The following is a 23,990-nucleotide window of genomic DNA, read 5'->3' as shown; positions in this document are numbered from 1 at the left end:
TGGCTGTTGCTGGGGCTGCTGGTAGGGTTGTTGTCAGGTGCATCCGGCCTGGGCTGGAAAGTCCCTGTCTGGCCCTTTTCAGCAGTTGGTGGCAAGTTCCGGAAGGTTTTAAGCGAGATATGCAGATGTGGGCTTGGGGCGGATAGGCAGAGGGTGGGGGTGGGTGGGTGGAAGGGTAGATGGGGGTAGGTGGGTGCTACTTCCTTCCGAACCTAACATATACATGTATGCATACATACTTACCCACTCACATACATATTTGGCCTGTTCTACAAGGCCAACAATATTGATGCTGAGGCACTTTACACTCTTTCTCTCCCTCTTTTTTAATTTTAATTTCCACAGACAACATAAAGAAGAAAACAAAGCAAAAAAAAAAAAAAAATCTTATAGAATCTTCCCCTTTCCCTGCCCCAAAGCCAAGCACTTTTAATATTTTGGTTTATATTTTCTAGAACTGTTCCTGTTTTATAGAGTGATTCTACACATATGGTATATAGTTTAAATCATTGTTTTATTACTATAATATTATATGTTATTGGTTTTTTTATTATTCAGAAATTAAATAAAAAATGAACTACCATGCCAAAGAACTTCCAATATTTTAAGGCTGTTGCTGCATATTGTCAACTTATTTTAAATACAAGCATACTAGTTTGACAGTTCACACCAATGCTGATTTTTTTTGCATGCATGACAACTTTAGACATTATCTGGTGATGTTTATAAATTTATTAATACATTGCACAGCATTTATTATAGGGATGCTTAGTATCTCTAAAGAACAAACAATGAACCAAAAATAATTATTTGTCAACTTCCTAGGCAAATGAACTTTCAAACATCTATTTCTGGCTATAACATAACATTCTTATTGGTATACATTGACATACTATCAGGTAATTTTTAAAATTAAATATTTATGTAGAAATTAATAAGTAAGCCATTTATTTTTGCTAAGTCAAAGTAACTTTTATTTCATTATTTAGCAACATGCAGCCATAAAATTATTTTCATCCTCAAACATCCCCATTCTTGTACAATATGCCAACTACATTCCCCTCTTCCAAATCATAGTTGAATCCGCAAATGGTTAGTTACTAGCAAAGCAGGAAGAGGACTCACAAACCAGAAGGAAAATTCAACTTTAGCCAGCTTTCATAAGGATAAAATTTAGCTACTTCTAGATCATTTACCTGGTTGCATGTTGATTTTGATACAATGATGTTGAAATTTTAAAAATCTGTCTGAAAATAAGTCACTTCTGATCCAGCTCTCAAAAATTATAATTAGATTTAATTATTAGGGTTATTAAATTTTATCTAGTAAAATAGGATATACATAGAACAACAGCTTATTTCTTGCAGAAAACTAGATACCAAGGAAAAATATTTATAACCAAATTCATAATTCAGTATTTTAATGTTAGTTCAGACAAAATCGTCCCTTGAAAATTAGTCTCTGGTCAAATTTTAAGAAACATAATGTTGGATTTGATTGACTATATAATTTATATACTAAAATAGAAGTGTTTCTTTTTAAAATCTTCGAAGAAAATCAAAGATGACTCAAGTAAATTGTGTTACATCCTTCTCTACTGAACTCTACAGTACTTATTTCACCTGGCATTTTTTTTTTTTTTTTGGTTGATAAATCTGAAGTTAGTAAGTTATTCTAACATTACCAAAATTAACCTTTATCTCTCCTTGAAAAATCAAAATATTTCTTATCTTAAAATAAATATTTTTAAGCATGTGAATTGTTATTCATCTCTGATTTTAATTTTAGCATTGAACAGTCTTTTCAGCTCCCAATCTTACATGTGAGTTTTCTTCTTTTCACCTGTTTTTGCTTTCATTGGTTTTTCTTCTTTGAAAATGATTATTATTGGAAAGCTATCTTTTCTCTATTCTATTATCATTCACTTGTCTTATAAAATGACACTTTCTTTTCTCATTATAAGTGGACATCCCTCATATAGCATCTGTAAATTGAATATTTACAAAGTTGACTCTGCATTTTACTCCTTTCAGTCATAGTAGGACTTGGTTTATTATAGTTTTAATTTCCTCTTATATTTTCTTATTTAGGTATTGTTAATATCTATTTTTCCTCCAGCAATTTTACAGCGACACTTTATAATTTATTTGCATTGATTATATAACCATTTTAGTAGAAATATTTGCATGTTTTGTTCCAATGAATATATGCTCTCATTTGGTTTGTTTTTTTTTTTTTGGCTGTAACATTTTTTCATGAGCCCTACTTGTTTTCTCACATTTACTGAATATTTAGTTTGATTTAATATTGTTATTTTAGAGATGTGTAAGGGTCAATACCAAAGCTTACACATGTAACCTTTTGCAACATAAAGAGATCTGCAATGGACTAGATCCAGATGACAGGCTCTATGAAGAGGCTGATATTAACCCCAACCTGTTAATTATCAACCTGTTTGGTTGTTGGCAGTTTTCATTTGTAAAACCGTTAAGGCTGAATACAATTGTAGGTGCTGTATCCATTTCCTCTGAGGCTACCCAAACTAAGAAGAAACTGCATCTGACACTAAAGAGAAGCTATTGAAAACTGGAATAGAGAGAGTTACAGAAACTATTTCTGTAGAATTGTTTAAAATAAACTTTAGAGAATCATATTTTGTTGGTTGAGTTCTGCTAAATATTATGTTTTATTTAGCTATTTCACTAGTAAAATATAGGTATTAAACAGAACATAGTATTTCTAAGTTTCTATCCAATCATCTTCCCAAAATCTTAGCTCCATGATTTTCAGTCTTTTGATTCAACTGAAGCATGAGTCTGGCTTAGAGTTGTACTGTTGTCAAATGTCCTTCAGGTTTATTTGCCTTTCCTTGAAGGACTATTGTACTTTCAAATTCTTTTAGTGACATGGTATTCTAAGAATTTTCCCACCTATTTTAAATTAGTTTTTTTTGTTTGTTTGTTTTGCAAGATAAAAGTGAGAGGGTTAACAATTTTCTTGGATAGCATTTAATTCAATCTTCATTTCTTCATTTAATATTTTTATAGTGATGAATTAGTAAGCAGTAAATTAAACATTTTCTAATTTGCATAGAGAATCTGTTAATATTCCTTAACAAGTTCTCAAGCTCCTTTTCGTGGCATGTTGTACAGTTGCTGTAATATTGTTCTACAATCTGGATATGATAAAAAGAGGAAAGCATTTTCCTTGATCTTTTTCGGTGGTACATGTGATCAGGATGAACAGTTCAAGATGACTTCTGGAAGAAAAATTATTGTGAACCATTGGTAGAACTTTAGTTTGTAGTTATGTAGAATTTCTAACATTTCAGAGTCACTCTTAAATTGCATACTTCCCTGAAATGTATAGGATGGTAGATAATGCATAGTGGTCTTAAATATTGGTCAAATAGTACAAAAGTATACCTAATACAGCATGTAGTTTAAGCAACATACAAAGGTGTGTTAGAAGGCCAGAAAACTCACTGAGTTACAAGAATCATCATGGTGAAAGATTGGAGATAAAACCGAGAATGATATAAATATGCATGTCAAGGGACATAAGTAAGCATATGGAAAGAAGCAAAATATAAAACAGCAAAGTAAACAAACAAACTCCAAATAACACTAGCAAGGTTTTATGATAAGAATAGAAATAAACATAAAGGGAACAGTAGAAGAAAACGACCTTGACTCAATGTGGTAGTCTCAGTCATAGTTTCTCTAGAGTTTTATGTTAACGTTTGACAGAAGGATTCCATTTCGACAGTTTAAGTATTCAAACTCTTTATTCTGAAATAGGGAAAAGTAAGTTTCAAAAGCAGCAGGAAGGAGGCAGCATCTGTCACTTTTCACTTGATGTTTCTATATAGGCGCAGAAAACAGACTGAAGCTACAAGCACCTGTGTTCCTCCGAATGTGATAAACTGTCCCATTTTTTTCACCCCAAACCCATTGCTTTCTATTTCTGTCTTGTCATCTGATCAGGATTTATCATTATTATTGTCGTCGTGATTACTATTGTGTATCATTAGACCATCACTAACAACAGATTATTAAGACTTCATTTTTACCTCTAAAACTTCAACTATTTCCAAAATTTAAATGTTTATTATTGCTTCAGAAGGAGATAGCACTGAGCTCCATTCAGGAACTTGTCCAGGCTTCACATGGCTCTGCTTGCATTTCCTCCTGGCTGCTTTAAAGCTAAAACAGATGAACAATGTAGATTGAAATAGAGGGAGGGTTTTTTTTTCTCTTTCTTAAGTTTATATTTAAATGATTGAAGTAGGCTTTATGTAAAATAAACCCATAGAACATAAAATCTTGATGGAAATGACACTAAAACAAACTACTGTTTAAGTAGACACAGCATGGTGTAGTAGAAGTAAAACTGGTTCCAGGGCTAAGGTATTTAAGTTCTAGTAGTAGCTTCAAGTTTTTGGGTCAGGCACTAATTTTCATGAGTCATTTGTAAAATGTTAAGGCTCTAATGTTATTCTCTGAGGTTGTTCTTCGTTTTAAAGTTCTGCCTCATTGGGTTCAAGGACAATGCTTTATTTTAAAATATTTAGGTAAAACAAGCAAACAGAAAAAAAACCAAACATATCCTAGTAAGTGTTTGATAAAACAAAATTGTTATCTTTTCTAGAATATGTATGTAAGAAGAATTTTTGATTCATCTAAAAAGTGAGAAAAAGACCTGAACTTCATTAACTAAATTTTGAATTATAAGTATGTGGTAACCTAAAAAGCTTTAAAGGATACATGCTAATACAATGACCAATGCTGATCATTCTTGTTTTCTCTGGAGCTCTTAGAGTGACTTTTTAAAAAGTCACCGTCTCTATATCTTTATCTTCTAACAGGTAATCCATTGCAACTCTCAGTTGAGAGTGTTTAGCCATAATTTTTCCAGATTCTCTACAGTTAGATGACTTTATTAATCTTTGTCACTTTTCTGCCTGCTATCACAAAAATTATTTCAACCATCTCAAAGAAGATACGAAAATACCCTTTATGCAACTAAAGAAAAGATAATTATTAAACTATATACATTAATACCATATATTGGTCAGCTATTTTTATATTAAAACTTCAGATGCAACAGTTGTTTTATATTTTTGTGTTTTATTTTTGTTACCCCAAATTAAACATTAATAAGTGGTTGTGATTGTTTAGCCACATGAACTCTTTTATAATGAAAATACTTATGAAGTCATCTCTACAACATGACAAAAACTTTTTCCAGAATAGAAAGAATATTTTTCAGGAATGAGATGGATTTGTTTTCCTTACTATGTCCTGAATTTGTACCTTCTTTTCTGGGATAAATGTGTGATTGTAGTAAGAATAAAATTTTAATAAGTGAATCAATTCTGAAATTAATTTTATTAGCAAATTTGAATATTCCACTGAAGGTAACTTAATAATGTGGTGAAGCAGAAAAAAAAAAACAAACTATAGACGAATTCAAGAACTGTATGCTAGTTATGAATCTAATAAATCTTTCTTTTTTGAAATTTTGTGGCAGGCTTTTAGTTTTTCTGAGCCTTAGTTTCTTTTTATACATAAAATGAAAAAAAGGGAAAAAAACTATTATTATTATTTATTTATTTTACAGAGACAGTGTCTCCCTCAGTTATGTAGGCTGGAGTGCAGTAGTTCAATCGTAGATCACTGCAACCTCCAGCTCCTGGACCCAAGTAATTCTCTCACCTCAGTCTTTTGAGTATTTAAGATTACAGGTGCCTACCACCATGCACAGTTAATTTTTTGTAGAGATGGGGTTTTATGATGTTGTCCAGGCTGATCTCAAAATCCTGCTCTCAAGCAATCTTTTCACCTGGGCCTCCCAAAGTGCTAGAATTACAGATGTAGGTCACCAATCCCAGATTAGAAACTAATCTTTAAGGTCCTTTTCAGCTGAAACCATTATGATTTCTCTCACTAATCAACTAAGTTTGAACATTTTAATGCACAGGATGAATGTCAGGGGACTCAAAAGAGATCTAGCAAAGTTTAGCTTGACTAAGAACATATTCAGGGAAAATCTTTGTTCAGTACTGTGTGACAAGTGATCCAATTGGGGACTATCCTACCCCTGCACAAGCTACAAATCATGCAAATAAAATACACTGTCATGGAGTTCACATAAATAATTGTTCTCAGTATATTTTAATTTATTGTCATTTGTCACCATATTCACAACTGCAACATTGCCATATAAAAACCTAATGTCTAAATTGACATAACAATTGTAGAAGATAAAAATTGTGATAACTCTTTGTCTGACAATAAAAAATTCCATTAGGCAATCTGCTTAAATTAAAAAGTAAGCTAAAACAATGAACAGTCAGGACATAAGAATAAACAGACTAAGTTTGATATAGTATATAGCAAAGTTCATAAAAATACCTCATGTAAGTTATGACAAAATTAGGAACCAAATGGATAAGCGAAAAATAATCTTGGCATTCATTTATGTAAGTATATATAATCAGTAATCAAAGAAAAATACAGCTGTCAATCTTCACTGAAAACAGGTATTTTTACTTTATAGTATATATTTTTTTTATAATATATACACACAGACATGCATTTATCAAGTGTTTATATAAATTTACTACACTTTATATATTATGTATTTGTATGTATATATTTCAAGATATTTAGAGAAGAGTAGCTATACATAATTCTGAAAAAAAGTAAGGATTGGATTTATTCCTGGAGTAAGAAGGACTTGTGGGTATGACATTCACATAAATAGCCAGATAGAGAGAAGATACAATACAGTTTTCAGGAAAGTAGACATGCCAAAATCTTTAAGAAGAAAGTGACTTAGAAAGATTTGACCTTCCTTATTCTAGGAAAAGAACCCTGTGGATTGTATCATTGATTCAAATGAGATTTTTAATTAACACAAGTAAGTAAAGAATAATGTAGTCCAAAATGAATAGATATGACAGAAGAAAAGGAAAGCTTCAGTAGAGGAGCTAAAAGTCAAAAAGAGGTGTGGAGAAGGAAGTGATGATATCTCTGTGTAGTAAAAAAAAAATTGAACACGGAGTATGTTATTGAGCTGTATAAGGGATCTCTCAAACTATTAATAGACTGTATTAGTTCCTTTGCAGTTTGTTACATGGGAGAACTTGGAAATTTTCTTTGTTTATTAAATTTGATTAGAACTTGGTGGTCTGAGCCCTGTATTGGCATACAGCTTAGCTTGTACTTAATGTCTAAAGTTCAAATTTCAATGTAAAAGATTTTAATAGGTGATGTAAAAGACTCAGGGAGAGTGCTATAGAGGAAACTTGAATATCTAACTGATTTGACTCTTATTGGGTGCATTTTGTGTGAGGATCACAAAGTTTCAGTGCTCTGGCTCCTGAAGTCAAATCCTGAAAGAGAGTAGATTCATGTAATTTTATGAACTGTCATAATTGTAGTAGGTTGAAGTTGAAGCCTATATTATTCTGAATTGTTATAGACAATCATATTAAAGAAATGGTCATTCACGTTAGACTTAATTGGATTGGACATAGAGTCATTTGGCTTTCTTTGAGAACACTGGCTGTGGTTCATTCTGGAAAAACAACAATCACTAGTTATTAACGTAAAATCTAAATTCTGAAATTGCAGTAGTATGCCATGTAACAACATTTATCTTTAAAAATGTCACTGGGGCAAACTCCTTGAGTCCCCTCCGACTGTGGGAGCTTTTTTGTCCTCTTAATAAATCCTGCTTTCTAAACAAACAAACAAATAAATAAATAAAAATGCCTTTGACTCAAATAAGCAAAACTGGAAAAAAGCTTTAGAAAAACATTTGGAAAGAAGGTTGATGATGTAAGACCTATAAAATTGTTAACAATTTTATTGAAACATCACCACTAATATTTTTTTGAAAGAATCAAAATATGAGACATAATCAGTATACAATACACTGTTTAGAATGTGCAATTTGATCGGCTTTGGCACACACCTATCTCTCTCTCTCTCTCTCTCACACACACACACACACACCTCTTTCTCTCACATACACACACCTGCACATATGAAGTTATCACCAAAATTAAAATAATAATATTTTCATTACCTCAAAAGTTTCCTTATATAACATTGTAATCTTCTCCTCTACTACACATACCCAAGTAACCATTGATTTGCTTTATGTAAAAACAGATTTGTATGCATCTTCTGGAGGATAAAAATAATATTTCTGTCTAGCTTTTTCATTGGCATAATCAGTTTATTCCATTTTGGTATATACACCACTTTTTGTCCATTCATCTATTGATGGACGCTTAGGTTGATTTCATATCTTAGCTATTGTGAATAATGCTGCAATAAACATGGGAGCACAGTTATCTTTTCCAAATACTGCTTTCAATTTGGATATGTCTTAGAGTTAGGATTGCTGGATCATATGGCAATTCTATTTTCTATAATGGCGATACTAATTAGTCTTCCAACTAACAATATCTAGCAGTTTCCTTTTTACACATTAAGTGATATTTCATCGTGGTTTTAATTTGCAGTTTCCTAATGACTGTGATGCCAAACATCTTTCCACATATCTGTAAATCATTTGTATGACTTCTTTGAGAAATATATATTCAGACACTTTTACTCATTTTTAAATCAAGTTATTTATTTTCTTTCTATTGAGTTATTTGAGCTCCTTATATATTTTGAATATTAATCTTTTATAATATTCATACTTTGCAAATATTTTATCCTAATATATATGTTGTTTCTTTACTCTGTTAATTGTATCTTTAACTGTGCAAAATCTTTTAGGTTTGGTGTAATCCCATTTTTTTTTTTTTTTTTTTTTTTTTTTTGCTTTTGTTGCCTGTGCTTTTGTGGTCAAATTCTATAAGAAAAGAGGAATACAAAAAACTAATATCCCTGATGAACATGAATGAAAAAAAAATTCCAAGACAAAACAAAACAAATACCCAGCAAGTCAAATACATTACATTAAACATATCATTCACCATGATTAAGTGGGATTTATCCCTGGGCTGCAAGGATGGTTCAACATATACAAATTAATAAATGTGATACACCACATTAAAAGAATGAAGGGAAAAAATGATATGATCAACTCAATAGATGCAAAAATATGAAAAATTTCAACAAACTTTTACTGTAGCAACTCTGAATAAATTAGGTATAGAAGAAATATACTTTTTATTTATCTATTTATTTAATATTTTGTTATGATATTGTGGGGTACAGTTAAGGGTTTGGTATACAAATACGTTTCATTCAGGCACCCTTGTTGATAAGAGGTGTTTCCCCATCCCCAGACAGATATTTGCTACCATTAATCCCATATGGCAAACACATACCTAACATTATGCATACTGATGGAAAGTTGAAAGCTTTTCCTCTAAGTTTATGAATAACACAATGATTCCCACTCTCACCAATTCTACTCAACATAGTGCTGAAAGTCTTAACAGAGCATTTATGCAAGAAAAATAAATTAAAGGAGTCCAAATAGAAAAGGAAGAAGTGAAATTTTCTGTTTGCTGATGACAAGATTTTATACATTGAAAACCCTAAAAATTCTGCCCCCCAAAAATCTGTTAAAACAAAGAAACGAATTTAATAAAGTTGCAGGATACAAATCTGATGGAGTCCAGCTCCAATGAGAGAGTCAGGGCCTGACTGGGGAGAATCGGGAAACGGCGACAAAGAAAAGACGAAGACGACAGGAAACCTCTTCCTGGGGAGAGCTCAAGACTCTGCCAATTTTTATTCAATTCTTACAAGCTTATATAGTTTTTTTACTGACCCCCCCTACCCACCTTACAAGCTTATAGAGTTTTTTACTGACCCCCCCTACCCACAAAGTGTTACACATAAAATGTTTACATCATGTTTTTTCTTTTGTTTATGGGGAAGTTGACCTTTACAAGTTTCATTTTGTTCCTTCCTGCTACCGGTGGTGTTATTTATGTAACAAAACACCAGCTGCCAAGAATTTATCAGCCACAACCTGTGACCTCTAGGCCAACTGAATCTCTTCCCTTCGCTATTCTATTTCTAATCTATTTTCTTAATACACTTTTAGCAGCAATATATTGACTTGTTTTTTCTTTTATATAACCACCCTTATCTTACCCATGAATTCTTAATACTATTAATTTAAAAATTTAACTTTCTTAATTCTAATTGCCTTATCTATATTACTTGCTATTTTCTTATCACCTATTTTACATTTTATATTTCTAAACAAAACATGTCTAAATCTACACTTATATATGAAATTAATCTTCTAATCCTAAATGTATTTAATTTTAAACCTACATTAAGTGTATATAATTTTAAGTTTACCTTAAAACTTAATTATTTCCTATTCCTTATATTTAACTAATACCTACATCTATAATAAACATTTATCTTTTAATAATAACTGCTATCTATTTAATTCTAATCCTTACTCTGATTTTAACCTTCTTTCTAATTAAACTATACTATTTCTTAAATCAAGTGGCATGTCTGTGACTTGTTTTTCCCGAAAACACCTGTTTTTGGAGATACTCTGTCTCAATTTCTCACTTCCTCATCAATCACAACTGTCAATGTTGTTACTGATAAAGGGTGTGAGGAAGTACTTGTTTTCCTTTTTAGCTAAAGGTTGCAAAATTTGCATTCCCTTGTCCCTTCGGGGGAAAATTTTTTGCTGTTGAACCCTTTTTACATTTTTATACATAGGTTTACTGCTAATTCCACATCTTTGCACATTCTAAGGGGCACCCTTTTTGCTACAATCTCACCTTCATTATGCCTATGTATAATTTTTGCTGTCAAATGCCATCATCCATTTGCGCATCTATTATCTCAATTAAAGAGGGAATATTCTCAAGCCTATGCACGCAATCCTTCAAAGTTAGGGAAGGTGTATCAATAGGATCCATGGGGCTTTGCCTCCGTCATGGCTGCATTTTACTGGGGCCTTGCTCCCAGCCGGCTTTTTTCCTGTTTTCAGGTCCCTTTTACCTTACTTTTACTAGTGATGGCGGCTCCTGGCACAAATCAATTAAAAAAATTAATAGTATTTCTATATGTTAATGACAAACTATCTGAAAAGTAAATTAAGAAAATAATCCCATTTACAATAGATCATTTTGGGTACTTTGGATATTTTTGACCATGTTGATTCTTCTAATCCATGAATATGGGATGTATTTGCATTTTTTGTGTTTTCTTCAATTTCTTTCATCAATAGTTGTTGTTCTCAGTATACAGATATTTCACCTTTTGATTAAACGTATTTCTTAGTATTTTATTTACCTATTTATTGTTGCTATTATAATAGGATTATTCTCTTAATATCTTTTTGGCAGGTCTTTGTTAGATTATACATACAGAAATATCAATAAGAAACATTTGAATTGAAGGACACTTTAGGTCAAATGGACTTTACAAACATATTCACAACATCCCAGTCAACAACAGCAGAATACACACTTTTTTCAAGTGCACATGAAACATTCTCCAAGATAGATCATATATTAAACTCTAAATGCATGTAAACAGATTTAAGAAGAATGAAATTATTTGTAGTTTAATACTAGAAATAAATAACAGTGGAATTGTAAAATAAATGAATATGCAAAAATTAACTAACATGTTCTTGAAAAACCAATGAGTTTAAAAAATCAAAAGGGAAATAAAAAATAACAAAAATGGAAAAAAAACATACTTATGATGTGCAACCAAAAGAATTCCCAGAGAGGTGATTATAGCAATAAATACCTAAGTGAAGAAAAAAAAAATGAAGATTTTCAGTAAACAACCTATCTTTACATTTCAAGTAAAAAGTAAAATTTATATTATTTGTTGATACCTATGAAATAAATCTATACTTATGCTGCCCTTCTCATTCTTTATGTTAGTGATTTGTTACTTATCTTTTTTCCGATATGTCTGGTTTTGTAATTTTGTTGATCTTTGCAAATAGCCAATCAAAATGAGCAAAAATAGATAAAACTGAAAGGAGAAAAACACAACTATATTTCTAGATAAATATTTCAATACATTACTCTCACCACTTATAATTAGTAGAACACATAGTCAGAAAGTAGTCAGTCATTGGGTCTACTGAAGCCTTTGAATAGCACTATCAACCGACTTGACCTAATTGTCCTATATGTTCTAATTATCAAGCATTATAAAACAGTACAGTCCACAACAAATAAATGCACAATCTTTTCAAGTCCACAGAAAACACATATTAAAATATATGAGCCATATATATATATATATAATATATATGTGAATCTCCCCATGCAGTTACCATGCTTTTTTTTTGAGTTGGAGTCTCACTCTGTCGCCCAGACTGGAGTGCAGTGGTCGCTCCAGGCCACTGCAGCCTCAACCTGCTGGGCTCCGGTGATCCTTCCGCCTCAGCCTTCCAAGTAGCTGGAATTATAGGCATGCGCTACCACGCCCAGCTAATTTTTTGATTTATTGTAGAGATGAGGTCTTGCTGCCCAGACGGGTCTCGAACCCGTGGGCTCAGGCAATCCACTCACCTTAGCCTCCCAAAGGCGCGGGATTACAGGCTGAGCCACAAAGCCCAGCTTCTGGTGCTTTTTATTATTTTGTGTAAATAATAATTTCCATTCAGATCATTTTCTTTCTTCACTAAGAATGTTGCCTAACATTTTATGCCATGTGTATATGGTGATGATCAATTATTACAAGCTTTGAATTTCTTTCTTAAATAATATAATTATATTTATTCATTACTTTCTAAATTAACCTTATAATGCATTTAAAAATTGCTAGGTTACAAACTCTCTGCTTCCTTTCAAAAATTGTATTGACATAGGACAACTATACATATGTTATCTTATGTACATGACAAAATGTGATGTTTTGAAACATGCACACATTGTGTAATGGTCATATCAGGATATTATCATCTGTATCTAGAACATTTATCATTTTGTAATGAGAACATCAAAAATTTATTCTGCTAGCTATTTGAAATATACAATAAATTATTGTTAACTATAGTCACCCTACCATGCAATAGAACATCAGATCTTATTCCTCCTACCTAATTATAACTTTATAACCCTTGACCAACCTCTTGCCCTGCTCCCCTTTTTCCTCTCTTCCCCTGTCTCTGGTTGCCACTGTTTTACTCTCTACATCTATGAGATTCACATTTTAGGTTCCAGAGATTAGTACAATCATGTGGTATTTGTCTTTCTGTATATGACTTTATTTCACTTAATATGATTTGCTCCAGGGTCATCCATGATGACAATGGAAGATTTTATTATTTTTCATGGTGGAATAGTAATTCATTGTGTTTCATACTATGGAATTAGTATTTAATAGCATTTTATTTAATTTCACATTTTTTATCCATTCATCTGTTGTTGAACACTTAGGCTGATTCCATATCTTCACTATTGTGAATAGTATCACGATAAACATAGGAATGCAAATATCTCCTCAACACACAGATTTCATTTCCTTGGGATATGTATTCAGTAGTGAGATTGCTGGATCATATGGTAGTTCTATTTTTAACTTTTCAACAAACTTTTATACTGTTTTCCATAATGGCTGTACTAACTTACAACCCCAGCAACAGTATATGAGGGTTCCTTTTTATTCATATCCTCATTATCTTTTGTCTTTTTTGGTAATAGCCATTCTAACTGAAGGGAGGTAATTACTCATTGTGGTTTTAATTTGATTTCCTGGTGACAAGTGATGTTGATCATCTTTTTATATACATGTTGACTATTTGCATATCTTCTTTTGAAAAATGTCTTTTCAGGTCTTTTGCCTATATTTAAAATTGAATAATTTCTTTTCTCTATATATTGTTTGCATTTCTTATATATTCTTGATATTACCACTTTGTCAAATATATAGTTTGCAAATATGTTCTTCCATTTTGTAAGTTGTCTCTTCACAGTTTTCTTTGCAGTGCAGATTTTTAGTTTGATGTAACTCCAATTATCATTTTGTTTTGTTTTGTTCCCTGTGTTTTTAAAGCCTTATTCAAAAAAATCTTTGCCCTGTCCAATGTCATGAAGCATTTCTCTAATTAACTTTACAGTTTTGGGACTTTACTCCATCCACTTTGAGCTAATTTTTGTGTATAGTGAGAAATACGATTCTACTCTTATTCTTCTTTATGTGGACATTCAATTTTTCCATTACCATTTATCGAAGAGACTGTTTTCTTCCCCAGTGTGTGTTCTTAAAACATTTTTTTGAAGATTGGTGGCTATGGATATGCATTTATTGCTGGGCTCTTCATCCTTTCCCATTGCTTCTTATGTCTTTTTTTATGCTAGTAATACGTTGTTTAGCTATTATAGCTTTGTAGTATACTTTGAAGTCAGGAATTGTGGTGCCCCAGCTTTGTTCTCTTTGCTCAGTATTGCTTTGATTATTTGGGATCATTTGTGGCTCCATATAAATTTTAGGATTTTTTTTCTATTACTGTAAAGATTGTTGCTGGTATTTTGATAAGGATAGCATTGAGTTTGTAGGTAACCTTTGTTATTATGGAAATTATAACAGTATTAATTCTTTCAATCTATGAAGTTAGAATATCAGTTTCTTAATAAATATTTTCTAGTTTTCAGTGAACAGATCATTTACCTTTTTAGCTACATTTATTTTTAGGTACCTTAATTTTTATACTTATCGTAAATTGAATTTTTTTCAGTTAGTTCCCTATTATTGTACAGAAATGCTACAAATTTTTATGTGTTGATTTTATATCCTGCAACTTTGTTAAATTTGTTTATTAGTTCTAAAAAATTTTTGGTAAAGTCTTGAGGGTTTTCTGTATATTTAAGATTATGTCATCTGAAAACAGGGACAATTTGGATTTCTTATTTCCAATTTGAATGCCTTTTATTTTTGTCTCTTTCCTAATTGCTCTGGCTAGGGCTTTAAACATGATATTGAATAGAAACAGTAAAAGTGTTCATCCTTGTCTTGTTCCAGATTTTTGCAAAAAAAAAGCTTCAGATTTTCCCTATTCAGTATGATGTTATCTGCCTTTGAATTTCTGAAAGTATTTCATCTTGGCTTATTTTTTATATTTCTTTTTCTTTCAGTACTTTAAAAGTCTTCACTGATGCCTGGCTTACATAGTTTCTGATGAGAGATTTGCTGTCTTTTTTCCTCTGTATATAATGTCTTTTTTGACTGATCTCACAATTTTTCTTTTAATCACTTGTTTCAAGTAACTTAATTTTAATGCTTTTGATGAAAGTGTTTTCATGTTTTTATACTTGGTTTTAACTAAAACTTTTTTGATATTATAGTTTTCACTTGATTAGAAAATTTTCTGCCATTATTTTGTCATTTATTTTTCTCCTATTCTCCTTTCTTCACATCTTCTTTAGGGACTTTATTTATACATATGTTTGGCCACTTGAATTTGTTACAGTTTCTTAATGGTGTGTTCTTTTCCCTGGTTTTTATTTTTATTTTTTCCCCTCTCTAGGTTTCCTTTTTAATAGTTCTTATTGCTATGTCTTTAAGTTCACTACTCTTCTGCAATGTCTGTTCTTCTGTTTATCTTGTATATTTTTCATATTGAACATTATACTTTTTACTTATAAAAGTGACTTCTGTTTTCTTAAATTTCTTCAATGTCTATATTTGTTCAAACTTCTTTAACACATGAATATGAGCAATTTTTATAATTGCTTTCATATTTTCATCTATTGATTTTATAATCTGCATTGTTTCGGGGCCAATTTTAATTAATTTTTTTGCTCAGTATGCACTGTATTTTCTTGCTTCTCAGCATACCTTATAGTTTTTGATTAAATAACAATGATCACTTTTACCTTTTTGGTGCTAAGTAATTTGTATTCATAGAAATAGTCTGTTGCTCTTTTTTCTGAGATGCAGTTAAGCTATTTGCAAATAGTTTGAATATCTGGGTCTTGCTCTTAAGATTTGTTGTGTCATACAAAAGCAGTTTTAAGTCAAGAACTAATTTTGTTTCACTGCTGAGATAAACTTCTATCATCTAATCAATGCCTCATGAGTTAGCTTTTCTACTTTCGTTGGTGGTAATAACTGTTGTTGTTCCTTTGTCACTTTTGGGAATCATTCTTCTAAAATTTTTTGTGTAATTTTTCTACTGTTCTTGTGTAGTTTATTCACATGAATAAACAAATATGGACATGTGAAAACTGAAATGTGACTTCTTAGTTTAGCTTTATTCTTTCTATACTTGGCTTTATCGTCCCTCACACTTTTATAACTTTAATGTAGTCTCCATAAACACCCAATTGTATTTCTTCAATTCAGGGTGAATTCTGAACTGTCTGGATTGCCCCTCTTTGCAGTACAGCTTGAAAATTCTCTCTAGGCAGTAAGATCAGACAAATATAGAGCATAACTTTTTGTTCCTGTCATTCAAGAAGCACTCTTTCTTTGCCTGATGTCTTGAGATTAGTCCTTTCAGATAGTTTATTTTAATTTTTTTTTAGCTTCTGTTAGGAGTGTCAATATACTCCCTGTTTTTCTATATTGGTCAGAAATATAAATATTCTAGTAAAAATTAATATATATTCTATTAAAAATTTTGAAAGGAAGGCAAATACTATATAGCAATAAATAATATAAAATATTAATATATAAATGTACAATTTCAAAAGCAACAATAAGAGGAATATAATCTAATGCCTTTCAGATATTAAGTAGGATATTACAGGATTTAAGTACTTTTTACAGGCTTTTTAGTAAAATGCATACAGTAACACTTACATGATGTTCCTTATTTAAAAAATTTCTTTTTCTGGATATAAACCCATATTAAAAATGTCTAAAAGAAAGATAAATAATCTTTGTTCCTCCCACTGTCAAGATTTCCTACGTTTAGGTTTTTCACATTTCTAGTTCTTTGTAGGAATAAAAATAGAGCATGGCAGTAAAATTAAGGCTATTCTTGTGTTAGCTCTGAGTTGATTATAAGTTATAAGCTATGGAATTATAACTTTCCTTTTTTTCCAGGATAGCAAGAGCAGTAATGACTATAACAATAATAATAATTCAATACCTTGCACTTACATGTAGTCGTCTACCCCAATTCTAGAAATAGTAATTGCAGTTTACAATCATTTTGAGTCTTTTATGCTAGGACCACCATTAAGTCCTGTATAGGGGATGAATAAATAGAGATGTAGTTACCTATACTCTTTACTATCTCTATTTTATGGCCAGCTTCATAGAATAAATAAGAAAAAAAAAAACTACATAAGCTATAAAAACTTGTGGAATAGCTAGTTGATTTTTCTAAGTGTGGTTTCTAGAAAAATTGATTTAAAATGACAAAGGATTAAAGGTTACTTGCATAACCACTACATCAGACTAAATTTAATGGTATATTTCTCTCTGAATCACTTTTAACAAATAAACTTGTGGTCTTATCTGGTCCCTAATAAACCAAGAAAGGGATGAAAAATCTACGATTTTCATCCTGATTTGTTTGAATGTTAAAATTGTTTTTTGTCTTATTCATAATTTATGATGTTCCAAATCCACTATTTTTTGCAACTAGATGATATATCATTATTAAATAGATGATAAATATAGTTCTAAATTGTATGTATATTAAATAATTATTTGATTAGTAATTAACCAAATATTTTTGGCTGTCAACGTACTTGAAGGAATTTCAAAATACTGTACTTAAAAATTATTTCAAGTACTCTTTGATTAGCACACTCCATTTATGTAGCAATTTCTAAGAATTAGGAAAATCCATGAATGCATTTTATATATTTGAAAATTTCCCCATTAGAGCAAATATTTTCATTAAAAGAAGCCATATTTGATGACTCACAAAAGCAGAAGTCTTCTGGATCGGCAAGGGAATTGAGAATGTTCAGATAATTAAAATATCTTTAGAAGGCATAATCTTATTTAAAAAGAAACCACACTGTACTGCTGTCAGCTATGTATACCATACTGTTTTTTGTGGATTAGAAAATTAGATGTGTCTACTGATTTGACTAGGGAACTAAAACTGTCCAGGCAGCTAAAAATAAGAGTCAGTCCAAGCTGGGCTCGATGACTCATCCTGTAATCTCGTGCATTGGGAGGCTGAAGTGAGTGGATTGCTGGAGCCCGAGGGTTCGATACCCGCCTGGGCAACTTGGTGAGACCTCATCTCTACAATAAATCAAAAACTAGCTGGGAGTGGTAGCACGTGCCTGTAGTTCCAGCTACTTGGAAGGCTGAGGCGGAAGGATCGCCGGAGCCCAGCAGGTCGAGGCTGCGGTGACTGGGAGCGGCCACTGCACTCCAGTCCGGGCGACAGAGTGAGACTCCAACTCAAAAAAAAAAAAAAAAAAAGAGTGAGTCCAGAGGTATTTGTCACAAGTGAAGGCAACAAAAGTCAGAAGATGTACAGACTGCTAGCACAGCTAAGCATGGTTACTGAAAATCTTCTTAACAGATCCTTGGCATGGGCAGACAGGAAGCAAGAATACATTACTAAAAAACAAAAAAAAGTCACATGTAATAATTTTATAATTTGCCAAATAAAAATAAGAAAACATCTGTTTGCTATCCTAATTTTCGTTTGATTACTAAGGATATTTGTTAGAAATATTGTATTCTCATCTATAAATTGTTTGTGCTATTGAGCTTATAGTTAACCTGATCGGTGTCCTACTTTGCAAACATTTTTTCAGGCTTTGGCAATGTTTTTTAAAATGGTTTTATATCACCATTGCTATGGAATCACATATATTAACATTTTGTTTAATTAGTTTTATATTTAGAAATTATTTTCCCCTAAGATAGACAACATATAAAACAATAATCCATGTTAAAATATAAGTGAGTGTTTAGCACTTTAATATATCTAGACTATGACATGGAGGTATGGTCTGGACTGAGACTTTACTTAAAATATTTCCTGGCTAGAAATTAGTTTTCTTAATACTTTCATCAAATAATAACTTAATTTCTGAATGCATTTATATCATAAAGTAAACATTATCAAAGTATTAGGGCTTGCTCCATAGCCATTCTTTTTACTGGCAAATTGATGTGTGTGTATGTGATTACTATGTCACACGATTTTATTTTTGACTTGCAACTTGCTTCAATATTAGATGAAGCAAGTTTCAATTTATTTGACCCCTTGATAATATTCACTCTTCTATTCAAGAACGTGATATATCTCTTCAAATTTTTCAAATAGTCCTTCAATCTTTATAGCAAAGTTTTGAAGGTTTTTTAAGTTGATCCCGCCTTTTTATTAATTATCTATAGTTATGTTCATTTACTTTGTCATTGTTCCCTTTCTTGAACTGTCACAAGTTTCTATTGCCTTCCCCTTTAGGTAGCTGTTCTTTCTGTATTTCCCCTTACATTGCAGTAAGTCTTTCCCCTCTCATTTGAGTTAACTACCATCCCTTCTTGCCCTAATAAAGGCTCTGTGTTATCTGGTCAACATGCCGAAGTGGTCTGAGAAGAGTAAAGTAATAAATGGACCATTTCTTCAAATCTTGATTTCTTCAACAATTGAAGCTGGAGAAAATAAATGTCCCTCAGGGCAGAAGCAAGAGAGGGATATTGATGAATACACAGAAAGCAGTCTGATTAATACTTGGAATTAAAACTCTGAAATGTTAAGTTTTTGCATAGCTTTCTGGAACAGATTACTTTATTTACATTACCTAAAATTCTTAAAACTATTTGAGTTGATTTGCTTGAATTTCCTTACTATGTTATGTACAAATAAAAATAATTTTCCATTTTTTCTATAGCTTTTTAATTTAATTTGATAGATTTTTTTCCTTTAGTTTTAAAGATAAAATAATATCATGATAAACCATTATTATCTACTTGCTGTAAGAATTCAAAGAATAAAAAATTGTATAACATACAAATGTATTTACCAGTTAAGTTCCCTTTGTTGTACTTTTGTTGGCAGATGTAACCACTATTGACATTGTACTGCTGCATGTGTTGATATTGCCTTTTCAGCAATGTAAACATAAACTATTTACTATTACATAGTATCCTGAATATGTATACAGCATATTTTATTTAGAGATTTATTTTCTAGCTTTTGAGTATTACAACATTGATGTACTATACCTCTACAAGGTTGATTCATTTTGTCACTGATAATGTGTGTGCCTATTTTAGTAGAGACTCTCAAATTGTCTTCCAAATTAACTTTTTTATTGTATACATGTACCAGTGCTCAATTTTCACTTACACTTGCTCAATTTTCACTAAGTGAAAATTGAACACTGTTATATGTATACATTAAAATGTTGGGCATTATTTTGTACACTAAAATGTTGAGCATTATTGTGTATACATTAAAATGTTGGGCATTTTATTGTCATGCTAAAATGTTAGGCATTTTATTGTCTCTTTTTATTAATTGGGTATCAGGTAAACAGAATAGGATTATGGACACTTGATTTCTGACATACTCTGTCCATTGGTCATATTTTGAATATATTATTAATTTTAACAGTTATTTTTAAGCAAAACAATCAGCACCTCTGAGGAAACTACACAAAACATATGATATGACCTTGAAAATAACCTAGAGTTAGTCACTTTTGCAAGTATAAAAGATGAAAAATTGTATCTTACTTTTCAAAATTTACTTTTTCCTCACTCCCAGCTTTTCTCACCAGGTTTTTCTTTTTTTCCTTATAGTTTAAGTTTCTTCTATGTGACAATATACTTTACTATTTTTCTGATCGAGTTGTCTTCACAATGTTTATCTGTAAGAATCCTTTATATTCATCTGGATGGTAATCTTTTGAAGAGGTATCACTCTTTTTTTATCTTTAATTGTTTTATCTATTAATTTAATTACAGAGTCTATAGTTACATTTACATCTGGATGGTAAGCTTTTGAAGAGGTATCACCCTTTTTTATCTTTAATTGTTTTATCTATTAATTTAATTACAGAGTCTATAGTTACATTTATTTTAAGTTTTATTTCAATGCAGTTACATTTATTAATTGTGGCAGAATGATGTTATTATTCATCTAATTTGTGTTATATTCTTTCTACTTGATAGTTTCTCTTGTAGGTAAGTGTAAGGATCTAAGTTCTAGCCAATGTTCATGTACACAAAATCCAGGACTTCCATTAAAACATCTCATGCATGATCCTCCATGTTCATTTTCTCTTGCAGTTGATTGAAATGAAAACTACCCCATGTGGTGATCTTGGTAGGCTCATGACATACAGCACAGCTATCAAGCAAAAAGAGCCTTAGTCAGCTATTGAAAGAATAACAATTAATTATTAATGTGAGTAAAAAGTGAATATTATTGTCTTCAACAAAAAGTTTAGAATTTGCTTATTCCTGCAAGTAATGTTACTCTAACTACTATATAATCTGTTCATATACATATATTTTGTACTTAATTTTTTGCCATGATAAAAATATTTTTAAATAAAAAGGAATAAACATATTTCATATATATTTTCCTAATGATTTTATAATTATGTTTGCTTGCTATTTAATCTGTCTATAATTATTTTTGTGCATGTTTTGAAATAAGAACTCAATTATGTATTATTTCAAAGATATGAAATTTTCCCACATTATTTATTAAGTTGTCTAATATTTCTCCTACTAATTTGAAGTGGCACTATAATACTACAGTCTACATATGTGATATCCTATATCTAGTCTCTGAATTTTGTTCTGTGGGTTTATCATCTGTATTTATTCTGATGCTACCTGATTTTAATTACAATATCTTTTAAAATGTTTTTAAATCTGGCAAGACATCTGCTTTTTAAAAGTATTATTTTTAATAAGTTGCTTAGTTATTATATTACATTTATTTTTATATGAGAATTCTAAAAACATACAGTTATACTGTCAAAAAATTACTACTAATATTTTTACTGGGCTTGGATTGAAAAATGTATATTGGTGGACAATTGACATCTTTAAAATACATTTTCTGATATTTTAAGGAGGTGCTGATCAGCCACTCAGCTCTCAGTTCCAGAAGAAGGAATTCCCAGCTCCCTCCTCCACCCCAGGCCACTGGTGGCACACCAGATCCAGTGCCCAGCTGTGTCATTGATCCCTGGTGCATGACACGGGAGACACACCACCACTGCCTGTCATAATGGATCACCCACAGACCCGGACAAGTGGGGAGAAAGGATGTGTGGAGAGAAAGGATCCACGAAAGAGGAGTTGCCCACCTCGGCCATTTTCCAGGCAGAATTTTGCATTGCCTCGCTCATCTATGAGCAACCGCACCTTGGTTTCTAAGGTAACATCACTAAACAGGAGACAAAAGGCCCTTCCCTACACTGAATCAGATACAGGCAACTCAGCCCTGTCGCAGAACTCTTGGGTAGCAAGTCAAGGGAATCAACCCGAGCTTGGAGTAAATCTATCTGCCTGCAATGAAAGCAAAGGGGAGAGGCTAGAGAGCAGAGCTGAAGAGACTTTAGACACTCAGGAAAGATTCCAGAGTTAGTCTGGTTTCTTATTTTGATTTTATTGTTTTGGATGTTTGTTTGGCTCACTTTTGTTTGTTTTAATATAGACTACCTGTTTGTGTTGGGGAAAAATGCATCAAAAGGCATGATTTTATTGGACTGTCATTGTATGATTACTGGCATGCTTTAGGGAATTTTGTTTGTGTGTCTGTTTTTCACTCTTTTCTGGTCTTGTGTCTCTTTTTCATTCATCACTTGGTATGTATGTCTGTTTTCCCTCTCACTCTTCCTTCTCTCTAACTTCCTCTTGACCTCCCCCTTCTTCCATTATTTTCCTTTTTCATACCTCCTTTTGTTTCAGGGAGCAAACCTTAACCCTGCTGCACAGACAGATTATAAGACAGTGGGAAATGGGTTCCAGTGTGCCCATACACTTGTTGGTGGGTACTGGGATCTGCAGATAGATTCTGAATCACAGCTTCCCCCTCAATTAAACCTCAAAATTGCAAAAAGTACAGCCCCCAACCCACAGTCCAGCCTCAAAAGTGAAAAAAACCAGAGGACCCTCATAAGAAAGAACAGGAGATTGAACAAAAGAAGTAAAAGCAACCCTGCCTTCCCTGAAAAACAGAATTAAAGAAGGGGAGGGAAAGGGAGAGAGAGAAAAATCTGCACAGATGAAGAAAAACCAAAAGAAGAATATGGGTTGCTCCCAGACCCCTGGGAGGGCAGACACAGAGAAAACTGACTTCAGCATGCAAACAAGGAAGAGCCCCCAGAATGACTGGTCTCAAACTACAAAGCTAGATATCAAGACATTAAATGAGAGGTGAAAAAGAATTGAGGAGAGAGAAGAAGAAACTAGAAGAAGAAGTGGATAACTGAGATAACAGTAGTAGAGAATACTGTGAATAAAATAAATAACAAACTGATAAGCATAGAAAGCAGAATTAGCCAAGCAGAAGAAGGAATCTCAGAGCTTGAGGACCAAAATATAAAACGAACCCAAACTGTCAAAAACATAGAAAAGAAGCTTAAAAAGACAGAACAAAACCTTCAAGTGATGAGTGATTCCTTCGAGAGACCAAACCAAAGAGTAATTGGACTTCCTGAAACAGAACAAGAGACAGCGGCCACCTTGGAACAACCATTCCATGAGATTATTGAAGAAAACTTCCCTCATCTCATCAGTGATGCAAAAACTCAAATACAAGATATTCAAAGAACCCCTGCAAGACAACAAATGAGAAGACCAACTCCCAGACACATAATAATACGCCTAAACAAAGTAGCTATAAAAGGAAAAATCGTAAAGGCAGCAAGAGAAAAAGGTCAGACTACCTACCAGGGAAAACTAATTAGAATAGCAGCAGATTTATCTGCAGAAACCCTTTAGGCTAGGAGAGCCTGGAGTGCTATCTTCAAAGTTCTAAAAGATAAATAATTTCAACCAAGAATAACCTACCCAGCCAAACTAAGCTTCATTAATGAGGGAGAATTGAAATTTTTT

This window comes from Carlito syrichta, unplaced genomic scaffold (assembly GCF_000164805.1).
Source record: "Carlito syrichta isolate Samal-C Ts95f unplaced genomic scaffold, Tarsius_syrichta-2.0.1 Scaffold315763, whole genome shotgun sequence".
Taxonomy (NCBI): domain Eukaryota; kingdom Metazoa; phylum Chordata; class Mammalia; order Primates; family Tarsiidae; genus Carlito; species Carlito syrichta.
Note: the sequence above shows the minus strand (reverse complement) of the source record.